The sequence below is a fragment of the Bubalus bubalis genome, chromosome 13 (genome assembly GCF_019923935.1).
Source record: "Bubalus bubalis isolate 160015118507 breed Murrah chromosome 13, NDDB_SH_1, whole genome shotgun sequence".
NCBI lineage: Eukaryota > Metazoa > Chordata > Mammalia > Artiodactyla > Bovidae > Bubalus > Bubalus bubalis.
This window is the reverse complement of record NC_059169.1, coordinates 79,788,076-79,809,799: the sequence shown is the minus strand read 5'-3', so window position 1 is coordinate 79,809,799 and position 21,724 is coordinate 79,788,076.

The following is a 21,724-nucleotide window of genomic DNA, read 5'->3' as shown; positions in this document are numbered from 1 at the left end:
TTCATCCTGAATTTCAACACTACATTGGATGCATTCAATTTTACTCTATGCTTCGTTCACCCAGTTTGTGTTCTTTTTGAGTGATTTCAGAAGTAAGTTCCTAGCTAGACATTTTCAAGCCTTCCAGGTCTAGGCAGGGAATACACCTCGGTATCTTCAGTGGATACTAAAGTTAGACTTAGTTTCATTTAGAATTCAATGGTGTTTGAGGTATAAAATAGAAAAATTCTATCCAGGTGAGCTCTTCCTATATCCTAAACAGGATATGAAATTCATTTCAAAATCACGTAATTGATCTAACATAAGTATATATTATAACTTATAGACACTAATTTTTAAAAGGTATATGTAACAGCTTCATTTTACATATGAAAATACCTTGGAGATATTGTAGATTCAGTTTCAGACCACTGCAATAAAGTGAGTCACCTGATTTTTTTTTTTTTTTGGTTTCCAAGTATATATAAAAGTTACTATAGTCCATTAAGTGCACAATAGCATTATGTCTGAAAAATTGCACATATCTTACTTAAAAATACTTTATTGCAAAAAAATGCTAACCATCATCTGACAATGCAAGGTTGCTGCAAAGTTTCAATTTGTAAAAAAAAAATGAGATCTGTGAAGCATGATAAAATGAAGCCCACTAAAATGAGGTATGTCCATGAATACAAGGCAAATATTCTTTGAAAGAATAATAGAATTCCAGAAATATCGTAGTGCATGTAAACATAACCACTTAAGTTTTTCATTATAAAACTGCTAGTATTTGGTGTTTATAGTATGCAAATTACTATATTTTCTACAACAATTTATACTGATACACAATAAACATAGAAAGATGGTGAAGCTGTTTCTGATTTCATCTAACAGAAAAGTCCAGATCAAACTGGACTTAGAGGTGGTTATAAGACTGAAAAGCCCAGAGGTTGTCTGGCTCAATAAGAACATTGGCCTTGTCTGGATTTTGACTTTAAACTAACTTTGGAAGACAGTTTCATGCTGATGCTAGAGTGCTAACCTCTTTAGCATCATGGGGGAGGAGAGCTGATGGTTCTCTGCACACCATCATAGAGTGCTAGGCTTTATCTTGATTTTACCTTCCTGAAATGCACACACACACACACACACACACACACACAGTGACCAAGGGATGCAATAAACTTATTGGCTTAGACTGCAGGAATCAATCACTGTGACAAAGGAATAATAGTGACTTAAGAGGCTTAGACCAATCAGCCCCACCCTTTGGACAAGGAGAGGGTCAATTAAATCCACACTGTGCCACTGGTACTCAGGAGGAAGGAATTGAAACAATGCAAGGAAGCAATAAAATACAAGTTAGGTTAGGGATCATCACTACTATCATTTTGTTGGTGAGGGTGTAAAGTTTAGCAAATTCAAATGATTTACCCAAGCAGTAAATTTTCAGAGAGGGAACAAAAAAATAAGACTGACTCTGAAGACCATACTACTAATAGAGTCACTGTGTATTTTTATTTTCTCTTATTTTATGCATTAAATGTATTTATTAGGAAAAAAAATAAATGCAGTAATGTTTTCCTAAGCATCACACTTTATTTTTCCTGTCTTCTGTGTCAGCGTGAGTTAGCAAATAAATCTGTCAAGTTATATAAGTTAAACTTGGGGTTATTTAATCTTGTAAATCAATATGACTTCCGCAATGGCAACCCACTCCAGTACTCTTGCCTGGAGAATCCCATGGATGGAGGAGCCTGGCAGGCTACAGTCCATGGGGTTTTGAAGAGTTGGACACTACTGAGCGACTTCACTTTCACTTTTCACTTTCATGCATTGGAGGAGGAAATGGCAACTCACTCCAGTGTTCTTGCCTGGAGAATCCCAGGGACAGGGGAGCCTGGCGGGCCACCATCTATGGGGTCACACAGAGTCGGACATGACTGAAGTGACATAGCAGCGGTACAGTGATATTATCTGGTTGCTTAATAGTTAAAAATTGATAACAATAATGAATATAACTCAATAATTTCCTAAGAATTTTAGGAAATTGTTATTACTTTTTTATGCCTTTGAATGTCATATATGTGTGTCATGTAAATATATATAATTATACATATTTATAACTGTGGTCACAAAGTTGGACACAACTGACTGAACTGAACTACTACATATTTATATACATACAAAATATGTATATAAATAATGTCTGACCCCATGGACTGTACAATAAATTTTATATATAGCTTCCCAGGTGGCTCAGTGGTAAAGAATCGGCCTGCGAAGCAGGAAACTGGGCTTCTATTCCTAGATCCAGAAGATCTCCTGGAGGAAGGCATGGCAACCCATTCCAGTATGCTTGCCTGGAGAATACCATGGATAGAGGAGTCTAGTGGGCTACGGTCCATGGGATTGCAAAGAGTCAGACACGACTGAAAAGACTGAGAATGCAGGCAGGAGAATAAAACTCCTTTCTTGCTGTAGGGGAAAGAGGCCAGAATGCATTTTGAACTCAACTCAGCTGAAATAAAAGGTACTTTAGGAATTGGATGAGGGAGAGATCACAGGCCATCTGTGTTTGCTAATTGGCTTTACCCAAAGGGAAAGTAAACTTTTTCTCATCTTCATCACAGGAGCTAGTTTTACAACTTAGCAGAAGGCATCTGGCCAAGTTAGCCTCCTGTCCCCCACAGAAACTGGGAGATAGTAACTTTACCTTCCTCTTTGACTGCATTTCAGAAAGATGGCCCCTAGGTCCTTGAGAAAGACATTCCTAGGCTGTAAAACTGGCAAGAAGCTCTTCAAGAGATTTACATATCAAAGGGGCAGAGAAATAATTTACAAGTTTTCTAAAGTAATTACTCTCAGAAAAGGGAGGTCAGGAGTTTCAGAGTCTGGAAGAAGCCTGTGTAAAGTTTAGTCAAGTTGGAGAGAACTTTGATCTTTCTTTGTCAATTGTCATTCAGGTCACCAGGCTGATGGCCATCCTACCACCTTTAATATAAGGTTTTCAAGGTCACCCTGGAAGGTCAACAGAAAAGAAAAACAGCATGAGGGAGTTCACTTCAGAATTTTTTCAGTATTTCCATTCACATGTTATTGAATACACACACATATAGGTATATATATATGTATTATATGAAGGAGTGAGTCACTCAGTCTCGTCTGACTCTTTGCGACCCTGTTGCCAGGCTCCTCGGTCCTTGAAATTCTCCAGGTAAGAATACTGGAGTGCATAGCTATTTCTTTCTCCAGGGGATCTTTCTGACCCAGGGATGGAACCCGGGTCTCCTGCATTGCAGGTGTATTTTTCACCATCTGAGCCAGCAGGGCAGCCCCTATGTACGATATGTCAGGGGAGTGTGTGATTTCCTCGGTTCTGTCTCACTGCAGCAAAGATTTGAAATGGCAGACCAGTGTTACAGTTCCTCCAGCTCAGAGTTCTATTTGGCAAACAAAGGATAGTACAGCCTCGAGGCATGAGGGTTGGTGACCCCAAAAGAGAGGCCTCAATCTGTCTTAGCTTCTTTTTATACATTTTGTCTCCTCCCCCCTGAGCCTGCCCTAGGCCAATTCAGCTAGCCAAGAAGGGGGCATGTTTGTTTCACCGGAAGTTCTCTCTCCATCTGTGGATTTTCTTTTGTTCCATTTTCATGGGCTTTTCCCTTTCTTTGTCTTTTAGCCACCATCATTTTGGAATCCTATTCTAACTACCTGACATATTTATAGGTATATACATATATATAAATGTATATATATACATATATGTTTAATTAGGGAGAATTTAATAAATTCTAACACATAACTGCAGAGAAGTCTGGGAAATGTAGCTGTGTGCCCAAAAGCTATAAATAGGATTTTGATAGCTTGCATGCTCTGTCACCATAAGGAAAAGGATAAAACAATTGAAATATAAAAATATATATAAATCTCTCCTCCCTCAAGTGAAGCAGCAGAAAAGCTGAGATGGGTAATAAGAACTTAATCTAGTAAAGACTATTGAGAAGGAGTTTAACCAAAATCAATAAGACATATCAGAATCTTTAGAGATGTTGATTTTAGAAGGACATTGCAAGAAATCATACATATTTTTGGCCATCTTAATTTTCAAAGAAAAAAATGTCAAGTTTAGGTAATTCACAATAAAACTATTTTTTGAATATTAGGTAGTTAATTCAATCCATACAAAGTCTTGATGAATGCTGAGTAAGAAGAATTTACTAAATCCAAACACAAGTGGTTCTAGGCAGATGATTCTACCATGGCCAGTGGGCACAGTCATACTCTTCCAGCTGATTCTCAGCCCTAGTCACAGGACCAGAAATAGGGCAGCTACTGAATGTGGATATTGCGCATTATTGTTGGTGCCTCACTCAGTTCTTCAAGGCTTGCTTCTTTGCGTCAAGGTTGACTCATTCAAAATCTGAAATGGGCATGTCTAATTGATGGAGAGTAGATCACTGTCTTCTATTTCAGTTGCAAGAGAGTCTGGAAAAGTGAGTATCTGACATGTTTGAATTTCATAAAAGAAGATGGCTTCTGCCTGATGGTATAAAGGATTTTATAAATATGACAAATGTGTTTAGGTACTGAGTTGTTAATAATTAATTAATTAGAGAATGGTGGTATTAGCACAAGTCCACTATCTTGGTTATAGTATCAGTTTGAGATGGAAAGACAACTTGTGTGCTTGTAGGAAAGAATTTACATTTGGCAAAATTTTTGAGAGGACAGAAATTGATTTTGCATGCAAAAATAAAATTATTTTAAAAGTTAAGCTTTTATTAATTAAAAAAAAGCAAATAAAGTGTTTCCATTAGTGGGATCTATAGTCTACAAAAGTCCCCATCTTTCTTCAAAGTGAGTCATTTGTCCATTACCAGAGACACTGAGTAAAAATTCAGAAGGAAAGTGTACTGTATTTTCATACAGGAGAAAAGTATTTATCTAAGTGTTTACTTTGTTAATTTAATGGAATAAAATCTCAACCATCAAGTTGACAAAAGTCATTATAAGGCTTATGTTGTCAAAAAATTCTGACACAGGTGCCATTTGGTTAAATCCAACAAGACTTGTTTATCTGCTCAGAGCAGAAGAAAGACTGTTATCAAGTCAGCAACCTTCTCTGAGGCAAGGGAAGGGATGAGCTGGAGGCTCCCAGGAGTTGCAGCAGAGGGTGCACAGGTGAAGGTGATGATATCTGAGTCCATGAGAACTTTAGACTTTTCAGCAGCTCAAATGCTACCCTTCAGGCCCATAATCCTATCTCCGAAGATGGGTCAGTCCTGGTCACGGTCTTTCCTGGATGATGGCTGAAGGTGTCAGTCCCAGTCAGCTGTACTCACTAGGCTCAGGCTTATGCAATGTGTGATATAATTACATATTACTGTACACAGAAGAACTAGGCCTGAACAGACTTCTCATCCCTCACTTCTAAGCTAACACAACTTGAACTAGAATCTTCACAGATTCTCTGCATTACGATCAGAACAAGGGTGATTTATATTTGAGTCTCAGAATTATGTTAAGAGGTACTTCAACCAACTTTTGAATTTTGGAGAGAAGTAGGGAACAAGCTGGGGGATAAATGAGCAGCTTCAATAAATCAAGAATTTTTTTTTTTACTTATTTAATTTTAAAGTTTTAAATGAAATATGTTAGTTTCAGGAGTACAGCAAAGTGGTTCAGTTTTTTATATATGTGCGTGTATATATATACATATGTATATGTGTATAATATGTGTGTATGTGTCTATAAATGTGTAGGTTCCCTTTTTTAGTTTTATATATATATATATACATATATATATATATATATGTATGTGAAAGTCGCTCAGTCATGTCCCACTCTTTGTGACCTCATGGACTACAGAGTCCATGTAATTCTCCAGGCCAGAATAATGGAGTGGGTAGCCTTTCCCTTCCCCAGGGATCTTCCCAACCTAGGGATCGAACCGGGGTCTCCTGCATTGCAGGCAGGCAGGTTCTTTATCAGCTGAGCCACCTGGGAAGCCATATATATATATTCTTTTTTTTTACGTTTTCTGTCACTATAGATTATAAGATGTTGAGTAGGGACTTTTCCAATGGTCCAGTGCTTAAGAATCCATCTTGCAGTGAAGGGGATGTGGGTTCAATCCCTGGTAGGGGAATTAAGATGCCACATGCCATGGAGCAACTAAGCCCACTCACTGCAACACCAAGCCCTCCCACAGCAACTAAAGACCACGCAAGCCACAACTGAGACGTGAGGCAGCCAAGTTAAAAAAAAAAAAAAAAGATATTGAGTGTAGTTCCTCTGCTATACAGTTTATCCTTATTGGTTATCTGTTTTATATATAGTAGTTGGTATGCATGCCTGCATGCTCAGTAGCTAAGTCCCATCTGACTCTTTGCAACCCCATGGACTGTAGCCCGCCAGGTTCCTCTGTCCATGGGATTTACCAGGCAAGAATACTGGAATGGATTGCCATTTCCTTTCCGGGGAACCTTCCTGACCCAGGGACTGAACCCACATCTCTTGTATCTCCTGCCTTAGCGGTTGACTTCTTCACCACTAGCGCCACCTGGGAAGCCCTAATAGTTTATATATCTTAACACTAAACTGCTAACTCATCCCTTCCCCTCCTTCTCCTTTGTTAGCCATAAGTTTGTTTTCTATGTCTGTGACTCTGCTTGTTTTTAAATAAGTTCATTCATATAATTTTATTTTAGATTCCTCATAGAAGCAGTATCATACGGTATTTGTCTTTGTCTGGCTTGCTTCACTTAGTATGATAATTTCTAGGTCCCTCTATGTCAATCAACAAAGCATTTCAAGTAGAAAAGTAAAGCAAGGTAAAATGTATGCCAGCTGTTTACCATCTAAACACTAATACATGTAATATAATGTTTTGTGAAGTGATTGTTGTTTTTTCAAAATGTCCCTGCATAGCAAATTTCTGGAAAGGAATTTAGTTAAATTTTATTGCAAATTGTGGCCTACGGAGATAAAACGATTTATGTAAAGGGAAAACAAAGATAGTGTTAGAACAGATATCAGAAACTGGGCCTTCTAATTCCTAAGCTGGTGCATGCACCAAAATGTATGGCACTTGACATAGGTTCCAGGCTGTCAATCCAAAAGTCCCTAGATGATTTTGAAGAACATTAGCGTTGGAAATCTCGGAACAGTCGTCAAAGTTGCATTTCATTTACTTACTTAATCATATAACAAATAAGAATCTCAAGGCCTCCATCTTGGACCCATGCATTAGGACAGAGTTAGAGTATCTTATGGCACCCCACTCCAGTACCCTTGCCTGGAAAATCACATGGACAGAGGAACCTGGTGGGCTGCAGTCCATGGGGTCGCTGAGGGTCAGGCACAACTGAGCAACTTCACTTTCATTTTTCACTTTCATGCATTGGAGAAGGAAATGGCAACCCACTCCAGTGTTCTTGCCTGGAGAATCCCAAGGATGAGGGAGCTTGGTGGGCTGCCGTCTATGGGGTTGCACAGACTCGGACACGACTGAAGTGACTTAGCAGCAGCAGCAGAGTATCTTATCCCCAAATAAACTCATTTATTTTTAAGTGGATAACACGACTAAGTTCAACAAATGCTATTCTTCTAAACAGAGTGGCTAGAAAAACATACACTAGGCTGATTTTTTAAAACATAAATTTGGGTCAATTTTAGCACAGATAGGAAATCCTCACTACAATTCTTTCCTGTCAAAACCACTATCTAGAAATGGATTACTAAGTAGAATTCCCTTAAAGAGGTACTAAATGATGACCAAGCAGGTTTTCAAGTGAAGTCAAAATGAAAGGATACTATAAGAAAAAATTAGTTCTTCTTCCATAGTTAAGTTTATGCTTGGAACCCTCCCACTTTCCATTAAGTGTCCTTTCCTCTGCCTCCCAAGAAATCAATATGCTCAAGTGATTCTTACCTAATACAGAGTAGATTATTAACCCACGAAAGTCTAAACATTACAACTCTAGTGTGATTTACATCTTAATAATAACTGGAAGCTGTGTAATAACTAAATAAAGAGTTCCTAAATTTGCTGTTTGAGACCTGGGTAAGTGTGTCATGGGAAGTGCATTTGTTTAAAAGTCATAGTTGCTGCTGCTGCTAAGTCGCCTCCGTGCAACCCCATGGACTGCAGCCTACCAGGCTTCTCCGTCCATGGGATTCTCCAGGCAAGAACACTGGAATGGGTTGCCATTTCCTTCTCCAATAAAAGTCATAGTTAGCATCCTTCAAATAATGTAACCTACTGCCTACTCATCAGTTCAGTTCAGTTGCTCAGTCATGCCCGACTCTTAAAACTGTTTTAAATTTGGAGAACACATAGAAAGTGTGAGCAAAGAACAGAAACAGGAAAATCAGACTTTAAACAGTAAAATATACAGGCTGTATCTTAACATGTTCCACTGAGATAGGTTTTATAACTTTATGAAATGTTTTTACTATTTCATCTTCCTATCAACTCTGTGAGGGAGGGGAATTAGAAAGAAAACAGACATGTGCAAAGGAGGGGGTGGGAGCTCCAGGGAGTAATTATTATTCCCATTTTATAGCTGGTGAAACTGAGACTTAGGCTCGTGTTCAACAAGCTTATTATACTGGTAATTTATTACAATCTCATATTCAGTACTTTTACATACACTGTCACTAAACCTTCACAAGAATTTTTAAAGTAGGCATTATTATCTCTATTTTATAGATGCAACAGTGGAAGCAGAGTTAAATGACCTCTTTAAGAACATAACATTTGGCTGGATCTTACCTCCTTTAACCAAATCCATTCATAATCCTCTTAGATCCTCCAAATACCATTTCATGGACCTATAGTCATGCCATTTGCTGTTTGCAAATGAGTTAACAGAGGATTTTAAATCTCCTGACCTTACGAACAGTGTTCTTTATACTACACTTTGTCAAAACAACGACGAATACACCAGTGAAAAAGAAGAATTTAATTAGGCTGTTTGCTTGTGAGAGGGCAAATATCTGGACATTTTAAACCAATTGGGTGGCTGAGTGAATTTTTTATATATCACCTAATGCGAAAGGTGAGCATATATCTATTATATATATAACTGTAACAACAGAGAAAAATATAACCAGAATAAACCAAAATGAAGCAAAGTCAAGAGCCATTTTGATGTTGTTGTAGCAGAAAGAGATGAAAAATATCATGTAGCTAAGATCGAATATATAATACCTTTTGCCAACATGTTTATTATGTAAATAAACAAACTAAAGGCTACATAAACATCTATTACAATATTAGAATTGATAAACAATATTTAAACTCCAATTCCTACATCCTCTGTCCACAATATAATTTCTACCAAAAACAAAAGAGGAGCCTCACGAAGGACCGAGCTATACGGACAAAGATGAATAAACAGGGGAAATAACCAGCCTTCAAAAACTAATCCTGCTTAGTTCTCTCAAGGATTGTTTTCTCATTTTATTTTAATGACTATTTAATCAAGATGAATTAATTTTTCCCTGAAATGGTCCAAAAAGTCAGGATTGAAATTAAAGCAATTTGAGATCAACTGGAGACTATTTTAAGGGTTGGAAATCTTAATAAATATGATTGATAAAATGACAATTTATGCAGCTGTTGAAGTAAGGAAGAATATGAGAACAATTTAAACAAAATGTGTGTTTAGGGCTTTCAAATGACAAAATATCTCCCTGCAGTAAATTGTGGAATGGCCAACTCTTGGGTTTATGATGCCTGCTTACTGTGAGTCCAGGGAGCTCCAAGTTCTCCCAAAGGATGCAATGAAGCCCTCAAAACATTCTTGAAATAAAATTAATGTTGAGATGCAATGTGTAGTAATAATATGAAATCAGAAAACAAAGGAATCATGAGAAATAGAATACAATTCTATCACTTAGCACACTACTGAATATATAGCTATTGCCAATTTGAATAATTATTGATAAAGATATTGAAATTTCAAAAACTCTTAGGTACATCTAGGCAATATCAGAAATACTACATTTCATTTTATGTAGTACTTACAGGAAATGTGTATTGACTATTCAAAAATCTTTTGTACTACAATCTGTTTGCAATGTATTATAACGTCAAAGAAAGTGGGCCCATTTTTAGGAAGTGCACTGAGAGCCAAAGCTGCTGGGAAGTAAAAAAGTCTATTGAACATCACAGTAGGCAGAGTAATTCAACAGGAACTATACCATAGAGGTCCTGGGCAGTCATAACAGAAAATTCTGGATATACCACAGGTCTGTGCTTTTCATCTAAGATCCTCCCCGATATCTGTCAAAGAAAATTTTCCCATTTCCAAAATACATTTGGTGACAAAACCTAATCTAAATGGATATTTACAGGCTTTCTGTATGCTATTAGCAGTTACTATTCATCTATTAGTGTTTAACTACTGTGTGTATCAAGATTATACTAGGGTGTCCCAATGGATAAAGCGTATATGCTGTATAGGCTTTCTGAAAGCCGGACAATTTTGAGTTCCTAAACATATTGCTCCACAAAGGTTTGTAGTAAAGGGCAGGCCTTTTCTCTGTGTACTTGTGTTTATGAACACTCTGACCTTGGATAAGCAGCTCTACTTGCCTCTGGGATAATGATACCTTTACAGGATGTGGGGAAAATAAACAAGGTCATGTTGAAAAGTGGTTGGGACACACTGAGTATTGATTACATGGTAGCTAATATCAGCTGAATGCTGGAAAGTGGAGGCCAGTTGTACTGCTTTCCTCCAAGGACACAAATGCTTTTCTTTCTTCATATAAACTCTATTTCTTGAATTCCTGCATTATGCTTTGGGGATACAATATGAACCTCACCGTTGAAAAGTAGAAGAGAGTATGTTTACAATTCATGCCTTGAGAGTACACGGAAAGGACATTTTGCAGCACGTACTTTGGGAATCCAGAGATGAGATCCTGAAAGTTCTGCCTGAGCTGAGTTTTGAAGGAAAAGTAGGAAGTAAAGAATAAGCTAGATGTGGAAAAGTCACATCACTTTTCAAGCATTGACCGAATATCAGCACTCTCTCTGAGACAGAAAGTAGACTGGAAAGTGACCAACGTTCTCGATTTGCTATGGACTACCCTCAGAAATACCACTGTGCTGGGCAAACAGAAAAGATCGGTCATCCAATGTGCATGGAGGAGACAACAAAAGAGAAATCAGGCTGGAATCATAGGTAAGAGGCAGTTAATTTTTATACTTTTATTCTATGTTGGAATAAAGGTACATGGCCAGAAGAAGGATGAGCCCTCCTGGGGCCTAAAGTGACAGACATTAAGTACCAAGTAAGTGAGAGGTCGGAGAAGGCAATGGCACCCCACTCCAGTACTCTTGCCTGGAAAATCCCATGGATGGAGGAGCCTGGTAGGCTGCAGTCCATGGGGTCGCTAAGAGTCGGAAACGACTGAGCGACTTCACTTTCACTTTTCACTTTCATGCATTGGAGAAGGAAATGGCAACCCACTCCAGTGTGCTTGCCTGGAGAATCCCAGGGAGGGCGGAGCCTGGTGGGCTGCCGTCTCTGGGGTCGCACAGAGTCGGACACGACTGAAGTGACTTAGCAGCAGCAGCAGCAAGTGAGAGGTACTAGTGTTAGTCTCATAAAGCATCACTGGAATTCAGTCTCTCAGTTGTCTCTGACTCTTTGTGACCCATGAACCGCAGCACGCCAGGCCTTCCTGTCCATCACCAACTCCCGGAGTCCACCCAAACCCACATCCATTGAGTCAGTGATGCCATCCAACCATCTCATCCTCTGTCGTCCTATTCTCCTCCTGCCCTCAGTCTTTCCTAGCATCAGGGTCTTTTCAAATGAGTCAGCTCTTCACATCAGGTGGCCAAAGTATTGGAGTTTCACCTTCAGCATCAGTCCTTTGAATGAACAACCAGGACTGATCTCCTTTAGGATGGACTGGTTGGATCTCCTTGCAGTCCAAGGGACTCTCAAGAGTCTTCTCCAGCACCACAGTTCAAAAGAATCAATTCTTCAGGGCTCAGCTTTCTTTATAGGTGATTGATAATTGGAAACAAAACTGCCAGAGAGAAAGAAAGTAGCCCTACTGACTACAGACTTAGAGGGAAGGGCTGAGAGAAAAATAATCACCGTAAGCAAAAGAAAATATTTGAAAGATAATAAGAAAACACATTACCTGTCACAGATTGGCTTCATTGCTGAATCTCTCATCTAAAATCAATGATTTTGAGATGACACCATAGTTTTCTTTAAAAAAAAAAAAAGATTTTAAGTTCATTTGCTCTATGGATTTCTGTGCAAAAGTAATTGTATGGTGAATACTTATACTGCATATTATTTTTTTTATGGTATGTGGAAATTTGATTGCTGACACAAGCAAGAAATAAGAACTACACTTATTCAGAAACATCAAGAGATATCAGGAATCAGAATCAGGAAATAAACTAAGAATCCCATGTTGAATTCTATGACTGAGGAGACCACAGCACTCGTTTGAAACATAATCCAAATTTTCCTCAAGTGAAAGAAGCTTCAGTGTCAAATCACAAGGTCATAGATGAACCTGGCAGACTTCTGGAAATGGGCTTGCCAGGTTGAACCTGTTTTACCACTGGAAACAGCTGAGACTGCATACTTGGTGTTACTAGGCAGAATTTATCATGGAAAGTTCCATCGACCTGAAAACCACAATTCACACAAGATGAGTGGTGATAGGAAGTGATGATGGGTGCAGACCCTTTACACAGACTTGCTTTACTCTCTCTCCTTTGCCTGTAATGAAAATCCTCCTCTTCCTTTTTACTTTAACTTAAATAATTCTAAAACCACATATTTCCCCAAAATCCTCAAGAATGTCTCTTATGCAGGAATGTTTCCATGTAAAGGTTGGACAAAACAACAAACAAAAAAGAAAGCAAGACAAGAAGGTGCTCAAGGTGGTGCATTGGTGGCGTGAACCCTAGAAGATGAGAGAATGAGAGGCACTGGGCCCAAATGACTAAGGATTCTTTTACCAGCTAAGGAGTATAGATTTTCCATCTGTTTGGGGAAATCAACTAAGGATTTAAAGCAAGACCATAATGATTACCTGAGTTAGGGAAGTAGCAGAGGAAAACAGAGAGGAAAGGATTAATTTGGAAGACATTAGGGCAATAGAATCAATAGGAACAAGAAGCTGCCTGCATGTGATGAAGAAAGTGAACGCTTATTACAGGTTCTAAGGTTGGACGACCAGAAAGGTGTCTAGCCTCTTTGAAAGGAAGAGCGGAATTAATTTAGAGATATATTGTGTTAGTTAGTTTTTGTTTGTTTGTTTGTTTGTTTTTCTCATTGAACTTTAAATTGTTAGCAACTATGGGACTCTACTCATTAAAGTTTGTTTTTTTTTTTTTTTCCCTTCAATAACAAAGAATAATGGTTTCAACTGTAAGTGCTAAATTAGAAATCCGTAGGTACTTTAAAAGGCGCTTACTCCTTGGAAGGAAAGTTATGACCAACCTAGATAGCATATTAAAAAGCAGGGACATTACTTTGCCAACAAAGGTTCATCTAGTCAAGGCTATGGTTTTTCCAGTGGTCATGTATGGATGTGAGAGTTGGACTGTGAAGAAAGCTGAGCACCGAAGAATTGATGCTTTTGAACTGTGGTGTTGGAGAAGACTCTTGAGAGTCCCTTGGACTGCGAGGAGATCCAACCAGCCCATTCTGAAGGAGATCAGTCCTGGGTGTTCATTGGAAGGACTGATGCTGAAGCTGAAACTCCAATACTTTGGCCACCTCATGCGAAGAGTTGACTCATTTGAAAAGACCCTGATGCTGGGAGGGATTGGGGGCAGGAGGAGAAGGGGACAACAGAGGATGAGGTGTTTGGATGGCATCACCGACTCGATAGACATGAGTTTGAGTAAACTCTGGGAGTTGGTGATGGACAGGAAGACCCGGCGTGCTGTGATTCATGGGGTCGCAAAGAGTCGGACACTAATGAGCAACTGAACTGAACTGAACTGAGGTACTTTGGAGGGGAAATACAGATTCCTGTGCCCAAATCCCAGAGATTCTAGTTTAGAAATTTGTTGAGGGCTCTGGAAATCTGTATGAAAAACAAGACAAAAATATCCCCAGATGATTCTGATATGCACTCAGTTCTGGGAAACACAGCTAGAGTGCCTTTGCCTAAACACTTCAAAAATTTAGAGGAATTTTAAATGAATAAGAATGCAGAATGATGTAAAATTAAATTAGAAACAAAGCAGCAGTGTGTGTTGGTAAGATTTCAGGGTGAGGGCATAATTTTGTGGGAAAAATATGTATATTTTTCTTAACACACATAGAGAACTAATTTAATTTAGTTTCCATTACTTTTTTATTTTTAGTTTGGGGCAAAAATCTATTTATTGTTTCCTTACTTCCCTTTGTAGTTTTAAATACCTAACTCTGTAAATGAAACTAGACTTTTTATTTCAGCTTGCATGAAATAGCTGGAGGCAATGTTTCTTCCTATCCTCTCTGTTCCACAAAGGTATTGCTTCATTAAATGATCATCTTAGTAAAATGCTATTCCTTCATATTTTTTGAGGACAAACAATATGCTAGGTGCTGACAAACTATAGTCATTTCACAGTAGATATAATATAGTTTTTTGTTTATTTCTTATTCATGCTCCAATTTAAATGTTCTCATTAATTGCTTGTAAGTCAAACAATCCTTCTCTTTGTGTTTACTCAAACATTTTCAGGACTTGTATCTCATTTATATTCACCATGAGACATTTTACACTTAAAAATATGATGATATGAAAATGGAATAAAACCACCTTTTAATTTCTTGGAACATGAGATGAAATATTAGGGAAAGGAGGGCAATTAGAAAAGGCATTAAGAACAAATTATATTCATTAAATTCCTTGGCATTATTCCAAATGGAAATTCCTTTGATAAGAGAAGTCAATGTTATTATTACCCGAGAATGAAGAACTTTGGGGTGAATTCAGGGGAAATATTAAGTTTCAAAATGCTGAGGCATGTAGAAAAAGGTTTGTTGAAGAAGAAAAATTATTTCTTATGTCCACTGGATGCATCTACTGAGATATTAAATTTACCAACATCCTTTACTCTGGAAATTAACCAAGATTCTAGCAGGCACTATCCTCTTTTGCTAATATGTATGAGTCCATAGGGCAAAGAACTTGAAAAGGCTCTCAGGTTTCCAGAAATTCTGATAGGCTTGTGACAAGAGTAGTTAAATGCATGAAAGTAGAAAATGACCCATGCTCACCTCAGAGCTATTTCAAGCTTTCCAAGTATACATCCAAAATTACATCTATTGATCTTTATTTTCAGGGATAGAAGACACTAGCCTTTCAGAATTCCTTAAAATGTGTAGAGTATCTGTAAACAGCATCTTCTAGACAGAGTTTCTTTCTCAACAGAGTTCTAAAATGGACCAGGAGTTCTTTTCACCTCTGACAACATCAACAAGCAGATAGACACTGTATTACATGGTTGCCAGTGGTCATTAGTTTCTTCAGTCAGGATTACCGAGTAACCTGAGTCAAGTCTGAAGTCCAGGTCAAAGCCATCTAAATTTAGCATTCCCATGACTTCCTCATTAACCTTGGACTCATAAGTTAACCCGTAGCAGTGTCCCAGCTGAGCCCACAGCATGGCCCATGGTCATTTCCAGACACGCTGAAGGGGTAGAGTCTATTATTTTTTATCTGAAGGAAGGTCAAGAGTAGCCCCATTTGAAACGGGAGAGAAGAATGAATGGTATCAGTTTACTAGTTAGACTACAGGACTAGTTCCGACACCCTATGGAGAAGAAAGGGCAAAGAGTAAAGCTGACAGCGCCATTTTAATGTCAGGGTGACACAGAAGAGCAGGGATGGAGTGGGAGGCACATTCTTTTAATTCTGTGCAGAGTTCAACAGCAGTAATCTGTACGTGCTCAGAGAATTGACCTTTTCACAGAAGTTGCATCAGTGGCTGAGGCAGAGGCCAAAAGTTCAAGGGCAGTAGCTTATGAAGCTGCCAAAAGGGAACACCACAAAGCAAGATGGTATGTGATCGCTTGGGCCTCACCTCTGAGTGTTTCTAGACAGCTAGCTAGATTTAGTGCAGGAAGTGTGGTGTTTAGTAAAAGAAAAATGGTAAGAAGCCAGTGAGATATTTCATTATTACCTAAAACAAGCGAGGCCCAGGCACATTCAGATGATGGGCTTTGTGGGCATCATTTGACAATGTAGTCATAATAATAAATAATTTCCCATTGGTTATCTTTAAATAAACATGTTATTGTGTAATAGTTTTAGTTCAGAATTCTGATATACTTCCCATTCAGGTTTCTCTAATGTTGACACCTTACATAAGTGTTCTCTTTATCAAAATTGAGAAAATAACATTGGCTCATTACTATTAATTATACTACAGATTTTTTTCAGGCAGCACCAGTTTCTCCACTAATGCACTCTTATTGTTCAGGGTTCAATCCATAGTAGCACGTTGAATTTAGAATTTTTTAATATATAATTGCAAAGTAATTATATTAAAATGCATAGTGAGCGAGACATATTCTCTGCTTTTTCTACAGTCAACTTTCTTACAGTCAAATAGGAAAAATTAGCAAAAAAAAAGTAACAGCTGTAATATTTTGTCATAAATGCTATGATCGAAGCAGGCACAGAGGACTGTAGATGTCCACAAAGACAGTTAAGCTATTCTAGGGGAAGAGGCATAGATTCCAGACTTCTGAAAGGGAAAAAAGACTTAGAAGGCAGTTGAGAAGGTAGAGAAAGCTGTCCCAGGCAAAGGAAACATATGTTAGGTAAAGGTCTTTAAAAATTCACTCAACTATATACAAAATGGCTTTGGGAAACCTGTTTTGAAAAATTCATAAAACACTATCTTTTTCATCCCCTTAAATTATGAAGACACAAAAATCAATCGTTGAATGTGGCAGGCATAGCTTTTGGTAAATTCATAGACATTAGACTTCTCTAGCCTAGTTTATCTTATGCTTTCTTGGTTTGGATATATAATCCTGTGGCCCCAATTCTCAACTCTCTATTTTAATATATGTTTGTATATTCTTTTAATGTTAATAATCTATCACAACTATTTGAAACCATAAATCCCTCAGATTCAACAACCTATCATGCATCTCCAAATAACTGCTGCTGCTGCTGCTGAGTCGCTTCAGTCGTGTCCGACTCTGTGCGACCCCATAGACGGCAGCCCACCAGGCTCCCCCGTCCCTGGGATTCTCCAGGCAAGAACACTGGAGTGGGTTGCCATTTCCTTCTCCAATGCATGAAAGTGAAAAGTGAAAGTGAAGTCGCTCAGTCATGTCCGACTCTTCGCAACCCTATGGACTGCAGCCTACCAGGCTCCTCCATCCATGGGATTTTCCAGGCAAAAGTACTGGAGTGGGGTGCCATTGCCTTCTCCAAATGACTGATTTAACCCCATTTCCAATGGTCCTTCAATAAATACTGTTTAAGTGACTATTTTTCCTTTGCTACATTTGTGGAAAAGGCAATCTCTATGCATGTAGGTGTGTGTAAATTTTGGAGAGAGAGATTAAGTTCTTTGCTTTTTCTTTTGAGGAAGTACAGGGCTAATAATGATAAAGTGGAAGAAAAAAGACTGTGGGCCCCTAAACCATAACTGACTTAAATAACAGCAGAAAGTGTTTAGTCTAACAAGAAAGGCAACTAACAATGCCTTAATTCCATCCAAGCTCTCATTAAAATACAAATGAAGATATCCATGTAATGCTTGTGTAGTTGTTGTTCAATAAGTCGTGTTCAATGACACCATGAACTGCAGCATACCAAGCTTCCCTGTCCTTCACCATCTCCTGGAATCTGCTCAAACTCATGTCCATAGGGTCAGTGATGCCATGCAACCATCTCATCCTTTGTCATCACCTTCTCCTCCAGCCTTCAATCTTTCCCAGCATCAGGGTCTTTTCCAGTGAGTCAGCTCTTTGCATCAGGTGGCCAAAATATTGGAGCTTCAGCTTCAGCATCAGTCCTTCCAATGAATATTCAGGGTTGATTTCCTTTAGGATTGACAGATTTTATCTTCTTGCAGTCCAAGGGTCTCTCAAGAGTCTTCTCCATACCACAGTTCAAAAGCATCAATTCTTTGGTGCTCAGACTTCTTTATGTTCCAACTCTCATATCCACACATGACTACTGGAAAAACCATAGCTTTGATTATACAGACCTTTGTTGGCAAAGTGATATTTTTGCTTTTTAATATGCTATCTAGGTTTCTCATAGCTTTTTTCCTAAGGAGCAAGCATCTTTTAATTTCATGGCTACAGTCATTGCAGTGATTTTGGACCTCAAGAAAACATAGCTATAAATCAATGATGCATTTGAAAGAACACATGTATACATAATTGTACACATATATTTTACATCTTCAAACAGCCTCAAAATAGCTAAAACTCTACATGCACTTCTTGAAGACTACCGGTATTTCTCATTTCTTCTCCTCAACTGAAAGAATTTTATTCAACTGTCAACAGTTATAAAGCACCTTAAATTTTCACATACTTGCAAGCTAAAAGTTAGCCTCTACAATTTCATGTATGCTGGCAGAAGATATCAGACTTCTGTGTCAGAGATAAAGAGCATTATGTTAATCACAGCAGTATTGGAAGAACATCTATATTATTGTGCAATTTTCCTGAGTTCCAGTTCCAAAATAGTGATGCAAAGAATGCTAAATAACTAGCCAGTGGATTGTATAATAGGAGAGCAACACTAAACTTAGGGAACCAAACTGTTTTATTAACTTACTTTTTTTTTATTTTTTTTTATGTTTTTATTTATTTTAAATTTATTTATTTATTTATTGGAGGCTAATTACTTTACAATATTGTATTGGTTTTGCCATACATTGACGTGAATCCACCACAGGTGCACATGTGCTCCCCATCCTGAACCCCCCTCCCACATCCCTCCCCATCCCATCCTTCTGGGTCATCCCAGTGCAGTGGCCCCAGCACCCTGTATCATGCATCAAACCCGGACTGGAGATCCATTTCACATATGATAATCTACATGTTTCAATGCCATTCTCCCAAATCATCCCACCCTTGCCCTCTCCCACAGAGTCCAAAAGACTACTCTATACATCTGTGTCTCTTTACTGTCCCACATACAAGGTTATCGTTACCATATTTCTAAATTCCATATATATGTGTTAGTATACTGTATATTAGAGTATAGTTGCTTTACAATGTTGAGTTAGTTTCTACTGGACAGAAAATTGAATCAGCTATACTGATAATGCACACCTGTCCTTTGCTCTGGAGGGAGATGTATCTTTATCTTACTTGAAATTCACCTTCCTTTTGCTCCAGAGGGAACACTATCTCCATCTACCAAAGCTATCCACTATGTAAATATTATTTCAAACAGTCTAGAACAACAAGAACAAGGTTAGTGCCTTACTCACAAAGCCTGCAAAAATCTGAGACTAAAGGAGAGTTGTCTCCCCATGATAATGTTTGCCAGACATGCCTCTCACTCTTCTCCCATTTCCCTTGCTTATTTCTTCTTAAACAGACAACTTACAGCTTTATATATCAAGGCCAGACTCTCTATGGAGAGTAACGGAAGAGAAAAAATGTGTGCTTATGTGTGCACAGGTGTGTACACATGTTAGAGTAAAATGACAATAGTCTGCTGCTGCTGCTGCTAAGTCACTTCAGTCATGTCCAACTCTGTGCAACCCCATAGACGGCAGCCCACCAGGCTCCTCCGACCATGGGATTTTCCAGGCAAGAGTACTGGAGTGGGGTGCCATTGCCTTCTCTGGACAATAGTCTCAGTTTAGTTCAGTTGCTCAGTCATGTCCGACTCTTTGCGACCCCATGAATTGCAGCACGACAGGCCTCCCTGTCTATCATCAACTCCCGGAGTTCACTCAGACCCAAGTCCATTGAGTCAGTGATGCCATCCAGCCATCTCATCCTCTACCATCCCCTTCTCCTCCTGCCCCCAATCCCTCCCAGCATCAGAGTCTTTTCCAATGAGTCAACTCTTCGCATGAGGTGGCCAAAGTACTGGAGTTTCAGCTTTAGCATCATTCCTTCCAAAGAAATCCCAGGGCTGATCTCCTTCAGAATGGAGTGGTTGAATCTCCTTGCAGTCCAAGGGACTCTCAAGAGTCTTCTCCAACACCACAGTTCAAAAGCATCAATTCTTCAGCGCTCAGCTTTCTTCACAGTCCAACTCTCACATCCATACATGACCACAGGAAAAACCATAGCCTTGACTAGACGAACCTTTGTTGGCAAAGTAATGTCTCTGCTTTTGAATATGCTGTCTAGGTTGGTCATAACTTTCCTTCCAAGGAGTAAGCGTCTTTTAATTTCATGGCTGCAGTCACCATCTGCAGTGATTTTGGAGTCCCAAAAAATAAAGTCTGACACTGTTTCCACTGTTTCCCCATCTATTTCCCATGAAGTGATGGGACCAGATGCCATGATCTTCGTTTTCTGAATGTTGAGCTTTAAGCCAACTTTTTCACTCTCCACTTTCACTTTCATCAGGAGGCTTTTTAGTTCCTCTTCACTTTTGCCATAAGGGTGGTGTCATCTGCATATCTGAGGTTATTGATATAAACTATAACTTTGTATGAATCATAAGAAAAGAAGACATGTATCACAATTAACAAGTAGATACGAGTCTATACAGTATCTGGAGAGATTCTTTAACCATTTTTTTATTAACTAAAGTTTAAAAGAAAGTGTGTTTAGGAAAAAAATTGTAAAATACTCATTTTATCTGCTAAAAGACACAAATTAAAGGGGAGTGATTATAACATCTTAGACATGCCCATATGATCACCTCTAACTCTGAGATCAAAATTATATCAGAAAGCAAATTGAACAACCAACCTAGACTACAGTTCCCCAGTGCTGTGATCCAGCCCAGGCAGGACCATATCATACATAAAGACAAAATACTGACCCAGATCACTTGGTTTAATCCAGAGTTTGCCAGCCATTGAACCATGCTGTGTCTTTGTGTCCTCATATACAAAATAGCAGTGATAACAGTACATGGCCACTGGAGTCTTGGGAAGAAGATGCACCAATACACGTGATGTGTTCTAAACACGCCTCCATAGAATACATTTTCAAGGCACTCTAGCAGATCATCTTCCAAGCCAGCTTGTCTGATCCTAGCACACCACCCCCATTATCCCTATAAAATCTCACCTACTCCACTCCTACCTTTCTAGTAAATCTTTCTATACTTATTCTGATATTGCAAAATCTCAGCAGATTTATGTCTCATGACTCAACAGTTTGGGGAGTTTTGTACCTGGAAAACATCAAGTATTTGAAAAAGGGTAAAATAATATCTGTGATGTTTGGTGGGTTTTAAAGTAACATTACCATCCCTCACTAAAAAAGAAACAATGTGTTTGTTTTTACTTAGAATTTCAATTCCAGTTTCTCAATAATTTAAGAGCTGTACTTTTAAATTTGTATTTTAAGCTTTTTAAGGTGGAATGTTTGTCATATAGAAAAGTACAGTTGATCATACAGTGAACCCTCAGCCAGTTTGAATTGCAAATAGAGCCAAATTATTCCCCAGGTTACCACCCCAGCCTCTCCCAATCCTCAGATCCCTAGCTCTATCCCAAGATACTCCCCATACTTCAAACTATTTTGAAAGAAATCCTAGGCATCCTAATTATTTCCTCTCTATATATTTAAGC